The sequence below is a fragment of the Balaenoptera borealis genome (assembly GCF_965194805.1).
Source record: "Balaenoptera borealis genome assembly, chromosome: 2".
In the NCBI taxonomy this organism is placed as follows: Eukaryota; Metazoa; Chordata; class Mammalia; order Artiodactyla; family Balaenopteridae; genus Balaenoptera; species Balaenoptera borealis.
In genome coordinates, this window is record NC_138867.1 from 39,578,454 (window position 1) to 39,594,942 (window position 16,489).

The 16,489-nt window shown below is 32.5% G+C and overlaps 1 protein-coding gene across 1 annotated transcript in view; it reads right to left on the reverse strand.

Moving 5' to 3' along the window:
- The window catches only part of HCN1 (hyperpolarization activated cyclic nucleotide gated potassium channel 1), a 364,692-nt gene that overhangs the window by 146,169 nt on the left and 202,034 nt on the right, over positions 1–16,489 (reverse strand). The gene's annotated exons all lie outside the window — the stretch shown is intronic.

The window sequence follows — 16,489 nt, forward strand, 5'->3', positions numbered from 1 at the left end:
GTTTGATTATCAGTCTATTTTCCCACTTGATCAGTGGGTACAAGAATAGTCAGTCAATAAATAAATAAACAGGTAAGCAGGTAGATAAGTAGACAGGTAGATAGATAGACAGATAGATAGATGATAGATAAATGCTACTAATGCATCCTAATCTCATGCAAATAAGTGGATGCAAATTGATCCTGTGGTGTGGAGGGAGGAGGTCTTATACTTAATTACTGTACGATACTCTTCCAAATCTTATTCAGTACAGCCTGGACACTACAAACTTAAAACTGAAAAACACCTCTAGTGATAAATTTAAGATGCTGGATATGTTTTCGATTTTATCACTAACAGCAGGCTGAGTCACTAATGTGGACAAATTCCCATTCTCCTATGTTCCCCAGGTCCCTTTTACATTAATTGATTTTTTTCCCTTTTGTAAATGGAGGAAAAAGGAGGAGTTCTGTTAGGGCCTGAGTCTGAAAGGACCAATGCATGCAAAGACAAAGCATGTAATCCTGGTCTCAACCATATGAACTAAATGATTAATTTCAGAAGTTGGAAACTGATGGCCTACTGGACCTAAATCAAGCTTGCTGGCATTTTTCATTTTGGCATACATTATTTTTAAAAAATAATAATGATGTAAAATGATACATAAGTATATATAATTAAATAATATAATATATATTTTGTATATATACTTGTGTATGTATATATATTTTTTGTGCTTATAGGCACACCTCAGAGATATTGCGGGTTTGGTTCCCAACCACTGAAATAAATCCAGTATCACAATAAAGTAAGTCACAGGGAGTTTTTTGTTTCCCAGTGCATATTAAAGTTATGTTTATACTACACTGTAGTCTATTAAGTATGTAGTAGCATTATGTCTAAAAAATGTACATACCTTAATTAAGAAATACTTTATTGCTAAAAAATGTTAACCGTCATCCAAGCCTTCAGTGAGTTGTAATCCTTTTGCAATAACAAAAATCACTGATCAAGATCACCATAACAACTACAATAATAATTTTTAAACATTTGAAATATTGCAAGAATTATCAAAATGTGACACAGGGACACAAAATGAACAAATGCTGTTGGAAAAATGGCACTGATAGACATGCTCAATGCAGGGGGTTGCCACAAACCTTCAATTTGTAAAAAACACAATAAATATCTGCAAAATTAAATAAATTGAAGCGAAATAAAACAAGGTATGCTGTGTGTGTATGTGTATCTGTGTACGTCTCTGTGTGTCCATGTGTGTATTAGTTGCTATATCTAAAAAATTATGGCATTTCCCATAAAAATCTGAATATCCAGCTTTCCTTGATAGTTCTGGGCAACACTGGGTATAAACTTCCATGTGATAATTATCAGATGAAATTGAGGAGCAGGTGTGTCCCTTAGACAGGATAAGCTTTGCCTAGCTCACCAGAGGCAAGCCGTTGCTTTTGTTTTACACTGGCTCTAATTCATGCATCTATATTACTGTACTGGCTCATTAGGCATTTAAGTTTGCTATCCATTTTGAAGTCAATTTGGTTAGATCAGATAGTGTTTGGGTAAAACCTTTTGATTGAACTGACTGCATTTTCTTTTTTAGTTATTTTTATTTACTTTTCAAATGCTAGTTTAATTTGATAGCCTCAAGTTTTCATGTGATTATTAAAGAATTTTCTATGTGCAGTCAAATTTACATATTAAATTATATATTTAGAAAACAAAAATTTCTGGTTATTTTTGCTGACTTAGTTGACTCTTACAGTAACATGCAATTTTTGGTTTCAAAAGTTGGTGAAATATTTTTCATTCCTGTCATGTTAAATGTAATATTCTAAAATATATTACATAACTATTTGATAAGCAAGATTTTTTGTATTATGTTGTATATGCAACTGTAGTATGTCCCATGAAGTATAGCTTGGGACATTATGCTAGACTGGGCTGAACTTGCATTAATTCCATAGTCAAGAATTATTTTTTAGAATAAACTTCAGATACTTTCCCCATTTCTCCTGCTGTTGAACTCTCTTGCATCAAATTATTGGGAAATAAGTGAAAAAATGAGCCATATAAAGGCTGTGATTAGTTGTGTTCTATTAATACTGATGAAATTGGTTACAGGTGTTTGGTTGATTGCTTGTTTATTTCACATCCCTTCTCCCAACTTTGCTCTGGATTCTCTAAAGAAATGTAATTTCACAAATGAAAGATTCATAGAGAGAGAATGAGTTAACTTATGATCTAGTATCTCTTTTATCTCTAAATAAAGAGATAAGCATTTTAAGCCACTGTAAGTTCAATTTTCCATAACTTGGCTGCAATGAAAATAAACTAACAGATGCATCACAATTATATTAAGAATGGCATTATTTTTGGTGAAGTCAAATGTGAAATATGCAGCTTTTGACTTTCTTCCGGCAACCTAAACAATAAGTAATCTTTTGCTCTGATCATGCTCCAAATGGAAACTGGCAAATGACTAATTATTCTAGGAGAATATTTTTGTTATAATTTTAAAGATTTTTCTTATTACAAGTAATAAAGAAAAATAGAACAAATGAGACAATATGTTAATGGTTTGTGGAAGCAGAGCCACATTACTTCTAAGTTTCTCAATCAATGAATTCATCAGAGTGATCTGTCAAAATGAGTGATATAAATTTATGAACTAAATTCAGCTACAGAGTAAGTGATGTACTACAAAGAAAGACACATTGCAAACAAAGAGACTTTGTTCCCTGTTTACATAATTGAAAAGATTAAGTGTAAAAATAATGAAATCTCTTTTGTTCAATTTGGCATAATTCCATTCTCTCAGCTGCACTCTTCCTAGGTTTTTACAATATGTAAGTGTGCTTTAATGCTTTCTTAATGCCTATATACTCTGTTAAATAATAAAGTGAGCTATTTGAGAAAAATGGTTATTGAAAATCAAAGTTAATTATTAATGTGTCACAATGTCCTTAATTTGTCTTACATACAAATGAATTTATTAATGGGTCAAAATTAGTTTTAAAAGCATAATTTCAGGAATAAAAGATAACCAGTGAGGATTTATATTTCACAGGAATAAAGACAAGGATGTAGAGAATGGACTTGAGGACACGGGGGAGGGGAAAGGGTAAGCTGGGATGAAGTGAGAGAGTGGCATGGACATATATACACTACCAAATGTAAAATAGATAGCTAGTGGGAAGCAGCCGCATAGCACAGGGAGATCAGCTCGGTGCTTTGTGACCACCTAGAGGGGTGGGCTAGGGAGGGTGGGAGGGAGGGAGATGCAAGAGGGAAGAGATATGGGGATAGATGTATATGTATAGCTGATTCACTTTGTTATAAAGCAGAAACTAACACACCATTGGAAAGCAATTATACTCCAATAAAGATATTAGGAAAAAAAGAAAGAGATAATTAATTGGGTATCTTCTGATCAGAAAGTAATTGCCGGGGCTTCTCTGGTGGCACAGTGGTTAAGAATCCATCTGCCAATGGAGGGGACACGGGTTCGAGCCCTGGTCTGGGAAGATCCCACATGCCGTGGAGCAACTAAGCCCGTGTTCCACAACTACTGAGCCTGCGCTCTAGAGCCTGCGAGCCACAACTACTGAGCCCGTGTGCCACAACTACTGAAGCCCACGTGCCTAGAGCCCGTGCTCCACAACAAGACAAGCCACCGCAATGAGAAGCCCGCGCACTGCAACGAAGAGTAGGCCCCGCTCGCGGCGACTAGAGAAAGCCCACGTGCAGGAACAAAGACCCAATGCAGCCAAATAAATAAATAAATATTTCCTTTTTTTAAAGAAAATAATTACCTGTAGAATTATCAGATCTTAGAATTTGATACCTAAAATTAATTCTTTTTCTTTTAAAAGTATTGACGGTTAGGATTTTTAAATTTATTTAACATGGACGGTATCTCAATTATTGACATATATTGAAATTATAGTCACCAAAATCCTATGTATTTTTCATATTCTTTACTGAGCCATGTCTGATTCCTGTACTCGTCTTTTTCCTTTTTTTTTTTTTTTTGATTCTTATTATAAGACCTTATGTTTGGCCACATTAAAAAAAAAATCCATTCTATTAGATTCAGTTCATTTTCCTATATAACAAGATCTTCTTAAATACGAATCTATAACATGGTATATTAGCCATCTCTTTTTTGTTCTGTGTTGGCTGCATCTTTGGTGGCTTCAACCAAATTATTGTTGATATGCTGAAAACACCTCTGATCACATTAATATGTTGAAAAGACGTCATATCTTGCAAGCATCCACTAAACATCTTCTATATTGACATCAATCTATTAATCTGCATTTTAGTGTGTGAGAGCAGAAAACATGCACTCAGCCACTTATTAACCCATCCAATTCTATTTTTGTTAGTCCAAATATTTCATAATAAGATGTCATGAAAAACCTTGCAGAAAGCCTTCTATAAACTGCATGTACCAGTCTAATGTTCACCTCAAAAAGGAAATAGTGGACTTGTATATGTCCTTAGCAAGGTTTTCAACAAATCTTTTTTTTTCATATCTTATATATAAAAGAATAAAAATGAGAAAAAGGCTGCTCTGTTATGACTTGCTTTCACTAAATAAATACAACATTTTCTCAGTGCTCACAAACAATTTATTTTATAATTTAGTGCAGAGTCTTGTTTGGAATTAACATCAAACATATCAGATTGTAATTAGCAGCATCTTTCTTCATTCTCTTTTTGTCAATTCATGCATTATTTACATATACCATGGACAATCAGTGCTTTGCCCATTTTCATGGTTTATGAAAGAACCTATGCAATCAGTCCACCATTTCTTCTCCAAGATATCACCATTTTAAGGTGCAATTCACATGGGCCAGGTGTCCAGCCCATTTGGAGTACCAAAGTATTGACTTGGAGTTCAATTTCCCTAGAGTTTATTTCTGTCTACTCAGTTTAAAATATTGATATTTCACTTCACAAAAGACATTATTAAACAAAATTGAAAGTATTCCACATTCTGTCATTTATTATCATTTATTATCATTCCACGAATCCCAAGTGAAGGGGGTATCCATTTCCTGGTCTTTGCTCCAACTTTTATTAATGTCATTAATGTTTCTCTCATTCTAAATGTTATTTACAGCTATCATTATGGGTTCAGACCATTTTCTCTAGTATTTCCGTAGGTGGTAGGAAAATAAAAGCAAGGGTTTACTTTCAGATTCTGTTTTTTTCTTTTTTTGTTTTTGCCCAGGCTTATGCATTACAAACTTTTTCTTTCCATGCCATTTAATATTTCTAGGTATATGGTATATCTGCTTGTACTTCAAGCTCTCAAATCATTATTTTTTTTAATGGGAGGGTTATGCAAAAATTTATAGACTAGAAAAATCAACTCTAGTTCACACACAACTACAACTATTAATAACTTATGTGTATTGAGCTGGGAAATGTAAAAAGAACTGTTCTATATATTTGGCACATATAAGTTCCTTCATTTACTCCAAGCTCTGTGACGTAAATATAATCATCATCCTCACATTACAGATGAGAAAACCAAGGCATAAATAGGCTAAGTCTCTTATCCAAGGTCACACAGCTGGTAAGTATGAGAGAACCAGTAGATGAATCTAACCAATCTATTTCCAGAGCTTGGCCATGCTCAGCCAATCTACAATAATACCATTTCTCATATTTAGCTCAAGATTATTTGCATGCTTCCTTTCTGATTCTTATCACTTATCACTAACCAACAAATTCTTCAATTTTGTTTGAAATAGACGCTCATCACTGCTGCTTGCTTTAGGAAATAATTTTGTCCTCTAGGCAAGAATTTGTCAATATTCTGCTTTAAGGAGAGTAATTGTGCAGTCTCCATCACCGATACCCATTGCCAGTGCTATGATGTGCCACAAACCCTCCCCCATTTAACTAGCTTAGAACCTTCTGTATGTCCTTTAAATAATATCTCTTTATTAATGTTTTCTCTATACCTCTTTATTTCAATCTTCTCTAACATACTAGATTTCCAGTAAATGGGCGCCTACTTGACACATGGTCTGCTCCAATTAGGTCAAATTCTTATTAAAGAAACCCATATTTCAATCACGTATCTTAGCCCACTAAATTTGATGAGTTACCATAGAATTTGTGTCATTATGCCCTTATCTACACATTAGAATATTGGAAATCCAAGGCCATGTGTTTTACTTATGGCCATCCTTCAAGCTATTTCTTTTAGAAGGGTCTGGTAAGCTCTATATTAAGAAAGCAATGAAAAGGAAGGGAATTTCTATTTTACTGAATCATCTGGATGTATGATTTCTTCATTCAAAGTTTTCAACAAGTCTTCATTCATGCATTAATAGAAAATAGGGGCAAGTGCAAGTAAGGAGACTCCTGTCCTAGATGTAGTTCTGTCACCAACTTTCTGTATGAACTTTGCCAGATCTTTTGAATGTCTCCTTTAGTCATAATATATTCATAACATTGGTTATTGTATGTAAAAGTATCTTTAAATGGTAAAGAAGCATTGTTAAGCTATGCCATTGTAATTAATCAGCTCTTCATTCATAACTGAATATAGACAATTTGCTGAGCATGGTTGTGAATGAATGTCACAAAACCGATAGATGCATAAAGAATCAAATAATAATAATACCTGATTGCATATACTAATTTTTATTTTTTGGCCATGCAGCACGTGGAATCTTAGTTACCCGACCAGGGATCAAACCCATGCCCCCTGCGGTGGAAGTGGGGAGTCCTAACAACTGGACCACCAGGGAATTCTCGCATATACTAAATATTAGATACCTGGTAGAAGTTATAACTCTGTACTGTAATAGGTTATTATAAAAAAAAGTTGGTAGAAATATACCCATGAACATATTATTACTTACCAGATGAGAAATAAAAGATCTTAATGAGACTACAGCTCAGCAAAAGAAACCAGCTATCTTAAACAATAGCTGGTGATGATAAAGATATGTTTTCTTTCCTTTGGAAGAAACAGAGCTGGCTTCAAAGACATCTAATGAAAATGGCCAATGACCTCAACGGTGGAAACAAAGCCTAAAGGAGAAAAGGCTATCTATCTTTATTGTATTAACTATTTGGTTCCTATCTTCTACTTCTGTCTTTTAGTTTTTATTCTTACGTAAAATAATGGGTTTATCTTCCCCTTTCTCTTTCAAATTTTGTGGTCATTTAATTCTTATAGAACACTAAATTTGTTCACACAATGCATTATGATACAAATTAAATGATAGGGAAATACATTAGGAAACATTAGAACATGTCCTTCTCATAAATTTTCAGATATAAATGGTGTCCAGACCTATCGTTTATAAGGTTTCCGTGTTTATATATTTCATTGTATAAAAATTAATACATGGAATATTTTTCATCGTTTTCTAAAGAGCTATTTTTTAAAAAGTTCTGATCTTCTGGTAAAATAATAATGAAAACTTATAGACAAATTATAACATCAAGGAGTGAAATGGAAAGTTACCCTCAGGAGAACAATTTGTATAATTGTTATAGAATAATACAAACTTTAATTTGATTTACTGATTACATGCCTATGCCAAATTTCTGTTTTTTTCTTCTTTCTTAAGAATTGATAACCTAGTTGAGAGCAGAATTACAAAAGTGCGAGACAGAATGTAATCATTTAATGGAGCATTAATGCTTTAGTTTTAGTTTGGGAGTAGTGGAGAGCTAGTAATGGGTACTGCCTGAAATGGTATTTTTCCCAATCATGTTATAATTTTATTTAACTAAATATTTTTTTAAAATGTGAATCAATAGCTGACCTTAGAACAAACAAATACATTTTTTAAAAACTCACCTAAAGGTCGAAAACATAGTTTACTCCTAACTGAAATGGTCAAACTGAATAATGTCCTCATTTTAATACAATTGAAATTAAAGAATTTTTTTTTTTTTTTTTTTTTGTACTGGAAGGCCTTTCCAAACGTGCAGGAATCATGATCTTAGATTACCACATTGACCACAAAGGCAAAGGCTAGCTCAAAATTCTCTGTGTATGTAAATCAATTGCTTTGGTGGATATTATAAATAGATATTACAATTAATATTTATTTCTATCATTAGAATACATTTAGAGAAAAATTTTGTTGGCTTTATGATATGCCCTGGAAGATGCTATTGGAGTATAGAGAGTATATGGGGGTTCATTGTTATATATCTTTTTATAAATTACAAAGCTCTGGTGGTGGTGGATTCTCAATTTTCCTGTGTGATTTTTTGATCGTTATCAAGCTTATACAATTAGAATAAATGGCTACAGTCCACAGATGAATGTGCTCACAGCTCTAGGCATGGAGTATGAGTCAGCAGGTTGTACAGCAGAATCAGGTGCTAATTAACTCTTGCTTAGGTAGAGCTATGTTTCTGAGGTACCTGGCTGGTAATACTAGAAGAGTATTTAAATGCTGGTCACATTGTACACATCTCTATATTCTCAAAGCATAAAGAAGACCAGCCAATGATTCTAGTTCATATTCTTAATATCTTATTTGATAAATTGCCTATGCTCTTTGGCATATTGTAAATATATATATAAAATAACTGAAATAAAATAAAGGTTCACAAGCCAAATTCAATTTTTCATAGGGATTACTCATTTCCAGAATATATTGCATCTTTAAAAACAACAAACTACTTCTCAGAAATAATGGAGTATATAATGGGACTATGAAAATGTTTATGCTAAGATTCAGAAAATGTTCTCACTGTTGTTTTCTTATATCCCTCACTTATCACATGGCTTTCTTCATGTTATGTGATAGCTAAGTAAATGAGAAACTCAGAATAAATGAGAAGTTAAAATTTCTTTTCTTTGCCAGATTCTTTCAGTTCTATGAAAGTAGTAAAACGAGAAACCTTAAAAACGAACATACACATACAAAACGCAATGAGTTTTTCAAATATTTTCATATACATTCCAAGTTCTTCCACTGGTACAATCAATTTATAGTTGTTTTCTGTAAACATGAATTGACAATTTATAATGGATGAAGGTCTTTGGGGCACATGAAGTAAAATGCTATGGTAGGTTCAGCATTAATTCAAGGGAAAAAGTTGATTTCATCATCAGTGCCCATACTGTCTGCTTCTGGCTTTATGTAAATCTAATAACAATTTTCTGGGTCAGACTATTCATTTGCAAAATGGGAATGAATGTGTTTTCCTTTTATTTAGAATAGATGTGATAATGTGTTACATGTACCATTATATTACATCTGTGAAAGTCTCCACAATATTCATATATATTATATATATAATCTATATATATAATATACGTATGGAGATGGAGAACAAAGTCTAGCAAATTAATCTTCCTGGAGAAAATATTGAACTGTAAGATATTTTGTTTCTTTTCCAATTTTAGTAGGTGTCACTTGTTAGATAAAGTAATGTCATGAATGGAGCTTGGTCTAGCCATTGGTTGCTTAAAATTTAAAAGCTAGTCTATATAAGAAAACTAATTTTAGAACTTATGGATTGGTCTTGTTATCACTGAAGCATCTTACTATAGTCATAGCTAATATATAATTTAAGTAATATCCTTTATCCTTCTCTATTATGGAACTATAATTCATGTTAGAGGTTTTCTGAAATGTACATTTCATTTGAAAACAAAATGTCAGATTATGATTTATTTCCATATGTTGATTCCCCTAAAAGAATACATGTCTGACAAGGAAGAAGACACCATGTGAACTGTTTCACTTTTGTGAAGAGGTTGCGTTTCTATCTAGTAGAGAAGAGTCACCAGGCTGGCTTTCCTAATAGGCAGAAACAGGACAGCAAAGGAGAATCACAGCACTCAGCAGTCTGCTGACCTACTTTGTTATTATAACTCATCGGAGCTATGAATGCACTTTTTTTCTCAGTAAAGCTACATAGTGACTTGTCAGCAAATTAATTACATCTTGCTAGGGCTTTAAAACATTCTGTTAAGGCAACACATTCTACTTAGAAAAAAAAAACCAGTAATATAATACTATAATTTGTAATGTATAGAATTCAAATCTGAAATACATTGCTAGATCTCAAGAGAGGAGAAATATATTTTTAATTAAGAGATATCTAGTTTCATGTCTTAATTATATTATCTCACTTGTATTATTTCAATCAGTCATTATCTAATTAGTTTATGGGCTTTGTAAACCAAAAAGTGAATCTATTTTAATTTTACCTTTATGCATTTGCTAGAATATCAATAGATAATAATATAGTCATCCTAAGTTTCAGTATTCTACTTGTATATGGGGACTTGCATATGAATAATATGTATTCCTTTTTTTTTTTCCCAAATCATTCACTTAAAACCAATAAACAGCTCTTTTTACTCTAGCCCCCCAGCACACGTTTATTTTGACTATTACAGTTTTTGAGCTAAAAGTGACTGAAGAGTCTCAATCCCCACTCTGTCGAAGGTTCCTGATCGAAAACCAGTTGACAGTAATGGAAATACAAGTCTCCCTATTTTGTGTCTCCACACCCCTTAGTTTATACCCCCTATAGTCTTTAATCTCAATCCACACAAGGCTGCCACTAGCACACTGTCATGTGAGTTAAAAAAAAAAAAAAAAAAAAAAAAAAAAGCACTCTCTGGGTGGCTAAATTAGGGAGGGAAAAATTGGAAGAATGACCACATTTTCAAGTGTACCTGTCTTGGCAAGCAGAAAGAGGGCAGTATTTCCTTAGCACTTGTCTCCTTGCTCTTTGGGCAGTGCATACATTACAGAGGCCACAATTCAAATTTATATTAATGACTTTTGTACATAATTTTCTATGCATTTAGATGACAAAATCGAATTATCTAATCTCTGTATAGTTTTCAGCACCTAGGAAGAAGTACTATGAATGAAAGCTCGTTAGAATGTAAGCATGTAAGCACTATGACGGCAGGGACTTTGTGTCATTCTCTACTGCTTGCTCAGCGCCTGCAACAGTGCCTGGCACAAAGCAGGTACTCAGTAAGACGGCTTAAATGAAAGAGTGAATAATATACCCTCATTTCATAGCTGAAGTACAGGAAAGTTAATCGATTTGCCTAAAATCACAGAGGTTGCAGTGGTAGATGCAATTCTGGAATGTGTCTCTATAAATTCAATTCTGCCAGTTTTTTTCCCTCTCTATTCTGCTGTCTAGGAGAGTCAGGATAAGCTATATTATGTTGTGGTTTACGCATTAAAAGACATGCCTCTGGAGAGGAAAAAGATAACTGGAGGACTGCATAGCAGCTCTTCACTGCTTAGACTTACAAGTAAAATATGACACTGTCACTCAGAGCCCACTGACCGTCACTACCACAGGGCCCCATCCAACTGGAAGGGAGCTAGAAAATGTGCATAGTGTGTGGCCTCTTGGTTATTAGTAAGTGTCCCTGACACATTGTCTCAAATGAAAATAAAATTGCACAGTAATCTAGATTTTTCAATCAAATCTCTTATTTTCTCCACATAGATTTTATTAATTAGACTCTTCCAGACATTTTATATCTTTTTTTTCCTCTGATAGTCTTAGTTAGTATTGTTCATACATCTTAAAATTTTGCTGAAAAATATTGTTATTTATATAGAAATGAAAGGCACTAGAAGCTCATTGATTTGGATTTCAAGAATTTTGAGTACGTTATATTGCCCACAAGTTGGTCAAGTGATTACATATCTTTGAAGAAATAATTTGATGTACAAATTATTATAACACAAATTATCCAAGGAACAACATTTAAAATGCATAATAGAATAACTCCTTTACACATAATTTTCAAATGCTGCTGTTAATTACCCATTCTGTTATAAATAATTAATATTTATTTAGTAATATGTGCAAGATTGGTACAGGACATGTGGGGTACGCAGATACTTATAAGGCACATTGCTTGCCCTCTAGAATGGCATCTCTCAAGATGAAATAGTGCAGAGATTCCCTCAAATAACAAGAAAATAAAACATTATAAGGAATGATCTTTGAGTTGGCTTAAATCATTTTGAGGATGATATTACTCAAATAAACACAACTATAAAACTAGATATAAGTTTCTTATCCTTATAGTTCTTGTAAAGTTGAAACAGACATAAATTTACAAACAAAATATTAACAAAAATAAATTAATAAACACATCTTAATTTAAATTTATTGTGATGGATGATGTTTTGTTTTGTTTTGTTTTGTTTGCTGAAACCAAACAGTTGTATACAAGGTAAATATAGTGCTGATTATTATAGAACTCGTTTTTCTAGAGTATGTAGTTTAACACACAAATTATGTACTATGTAATGAATGACTTAGTTTTCAAACCTATTTCTCCATTTTGCCTATGGTGAAAAATTTGTACAACGTCTAATATCATGTCATTAAGCCTTCATTTGGTACAAATGGGTCATGTATTTATTAAGCCTATATGCCAGAATTATTTTATATAGCACCTCATGGCACAATGCACTTCAACCACAAAGGTAAATCCAGATGCTGTATTTAGGTTGATACTAAATTCATAATATGCTTACATTGAAACATTTCGAACTATTGCCAACATGTATCCATATATTTACCAGATTGCTGGGAGAAACCCTGTAGACTCCCTGACAGTAAACCTGAAGATTTCAGTTAGAGAAGCATTGCTCTAGGAATGTATTATTTAGCTGCAAATCCTTCTTTATTCTGTAAAGTAATTCCCTAAATTATGTCAAGATTAATATGCAAGTTCAGATGCATTGTATTTTTTAATTTTCTTAGTTAGATTCTCAAATGAGTATTTTATAATATTTTATAATTTAAACCAAAAACCCATTGCCTCTGATCCCTTTAATTATCAACTGTTACAATTTTAGTGTGTGTGATAGACCTAAAACATAGTCACAAAATATCATGGGAATGACAAGATTTTCAAAATTAATCTTATTAAACATTAATTATCTGGCAAATCCAAGATTTTCATTCAGACAGAAATCTATAATTCAAACATTTCTTGAATGAAACAAAAGCAAATATTACAAATGCAGAGCAAGATTAATTCCTATTCAGGTTGCATTTTCCAAGTCAGTATCTCTTACCTCATCGGTTCAAGTAGCCCACCATGGTTAGTGATTGACTTTTTTTATATTAATTTTTGTTGAAGTATAGCTGCTTTACAATGTTGTGTTAGCCTCTACTGCACAGCAAAATGAATCAGTCATATACAAATGGAGTGACTGACTTTTTAAAAAACAGCATTTAAGCAATTATTTTAGTGGAATTTATAAGGACTGGAAAGGAATTAGCTAAGAAGAATTGAGCTTACATCTATGGAATAAAATGCAGATTAGAAATAGTTAATATAACAATAAATATATTGAACAAATTACCAGTTAGTGATATAGTATAGTTATGGCAATGCCTCTGAATTTCTCATCATAGGGCATATATGGATAACTAGCTAGTAATGAATAAATATAGATAAGGATATAAATACAAATGTAAACATCATTAAGGAGGATTTAAATATATAGAGAGATAAGGGTATAGATATATATGCAAATGTGTTTAAGAAAGATTTAAAATATATATATATGAAAATAAGAATATAGATATAAATGCAAAAATGGTTAAGGAAGATTCAAAATAGTATTTAAAAATATAAATCATTTAAGAGCATGATATGGAAAAGAAGGAAGGCATAAGGAATTCGCTGCACACTCTACCTAATCATTATCTTAAGTCATTTAGTACCAATGTCAAATGTTAAAGCACAATTGTCAAGCCCATACCCCAAAATGACTAGCGTCAATCATGTCCTGCATCCACCCTGATCTGGTTTCCCAATTTTGGCCTTCCCAATATGATTTGTTTTTCTACATCTACGTCTCATATCAGTCTTGCCACTTTTTAGTGTCAGAGCTCAAATGCTGATTTTCAAGTGACTTTTTACTATAATTGGTGTGCTGTGACTACAAGTTTCTTTTTTTTGTAACTACTTTTTTAAACTGTTTTCTATAATCTGTGCAACATAAGGTATTCTAATGTAGTTTAGAACAGAAATTATAGAGTCAGATAGATATGCATTCTAATCTTGATTCTACAATCTACTACATGTGTGACACTGAACAATTAGTTTAACCTCTAAAAATCTCAGTTTTCTGAACTGCAAAATGGAGGAGAATAGTGCATACCTCATTTTTCTGCTGTGAGGACCAAATAAGATAGCCTTTCTCAAAGCACTGGGGTTTGTATACAGTAAGCATGATATGTAAATATAGAGTGCTTTTTTTCTTATATTGGATTTTCATTTCTCTTTTATAACCCTCTTTGTATGTAAATACACTTTTCTCTGTTTTGTTGTGATGGATGGAAGTTTTTTGAGAACTCAATAACTTTAGGATAGAAAATAATATCTTCAAGGTCAAAAGATACTGTTGAGATTCTCTATTGATTAAAAATTGTCTTTTTTATGGTTATTCTCTCCTTCATATCACTAATATTCACAATATAGAAGAATTTCTGGTCCTTATAGCTGAATGTAAGACTTAACTCTTTCCTACGCTCTACGTTAGAGTTAGACATGGAAATAATATTAAATAAATGTGAAAGAAAATAGGAGCCAATTTCCTAAGTAAAACTGCAGCCTAAAAGAAAAACACCCAAGAAGCAAATTGCTTCAGGAAAGGTGTTTTGCTCAACATCAGAATATAGCAAAGGTTTGACTATGTTAGATTAAAAACAAACACAGACACAAATGGGCACGTACGCAGGCATTTAAAGAAAAATGAGCAAGACGTTAAAATTTTTCTTCATTAAATGTGTTTACCACTGCACATATTAACTAGTATATTTCCTAATATTATAATTATACAATTATATGCCATTTATGGATACCTAATAACAATTCCTTTACTCTTTCAATAATGACAATTGTTATTTTTTAAAAGATATATAGGGAAAATTTAAAATAATAATTATTTGCAAACTTAAATATTAGTTGGTGCCAATGATGAATCATCTTTTGGCAGTGGTGTTAGTGTTTTTTATAACTATTCACTCAGTCAGCAGTGAGTTTATAGAGCCGTTGTTTTTTCCTCATCCCCAAATATTTTGGTACTGTCTTTATGTTTGCTTCTTCAGTGATAAGAAAAGTGACAGATCTATAATCAATGAGACTACACAGATCTGGAAAGTGAGTTGATCAAAGTCCTTGGTTTGTGTTTTAGATACAGAAAGTTCCACATAGAAAATTTCTCAAACTTTTGATGATAATTGACTAGGTTACAACAAATTACTGTGTTTGGCACTGTTGTAGGCAGTGGAGATAAAGTATAGAACAAAATCCAGACAAATTCTTTGACTGAATGGCACTTGTGCTCCGGTGTGGGGAACACAGAAAAATATAAATAACAAATAAGTGTGTGTGTGTGCATGCCCATGTCTGTGTGTGTTGCTAAATTCTTTTAAGATAAAATATAAACCAATTGGGTAATATATTAGGGTGGTTAGGGAAGGCTTCTGTGAGGCAGTGACATTTAAGCAGATATGAATGAAATGAAGGAGAGATCCAGGTGAATATTGGGCCTCAAAGAAAGGAGTGAAAGGAATAAAGAATGGAGGAAAGGAGGGAAGGAGGAAGGAAGGGAGAAAAATACATAGGCAAGAAGAGACAAAAGAGAGAAAAAAAGACATTCTTCTCAACATGTGCTATAAACCCCTTTTGCCTTCAAACACAAAGCCTGAGCTTCATTGGTTAGGAGACAAAAATGTATATTCTTAAGATGTCTATGTTATTTTTACAATAACAATCTATGAAATTAATAATAGAACAGTCCGGAAAAGAAGAGGGTGTTCGATTTATGCCAAAGTTAAAATTCTGTGAAAGTCTCATAAAATTTACCACCTATAAAATGTGAAACATAAGAGAAGGCTATTCTGATGTGCAGTTAACTTAAATAACGTTTTATTAAATATAAGGTAATTAAAGTGTAATGCAAGAAGAAAATATGAGAACTTAAAGAGAGAACAAATATCTGTGAATATATATATTAAAAATATTCACAATTGTTTCAATTCCTTTGTGAGTGTTGCACTATGTATATCAAAACGTATGCTCCTTAAAGCAATTATACTCTAATAAAGATGTTAAAAAAAAAAAAGTTAAAAAAAAAAGTATGCTCTTAAAATTAAATGTGAATATAAGTACACCTACCTATGTAAATGAAATTTCTATTTCACAGACATTTTTATATTTACATGTCTTCTATGGTAAAGTTTAAAGGCTATATTTCCCATGATGTTTTCACTAGAAGGAAGTACTATCTGAAATATCATTGCATGTCATACGTATCTCATTTGCATTTACACTGATGTAATGTGTCTGCATGTTTACAACGCCTAGAATTGCATGTCTTGAACACAGTAAATGCTAAAATCATGTTGAAAGAAAGAAGTTATTCTGAGCAGCAGGCATTTTTAAAAGAATGTTGTACAATACTATGACTCT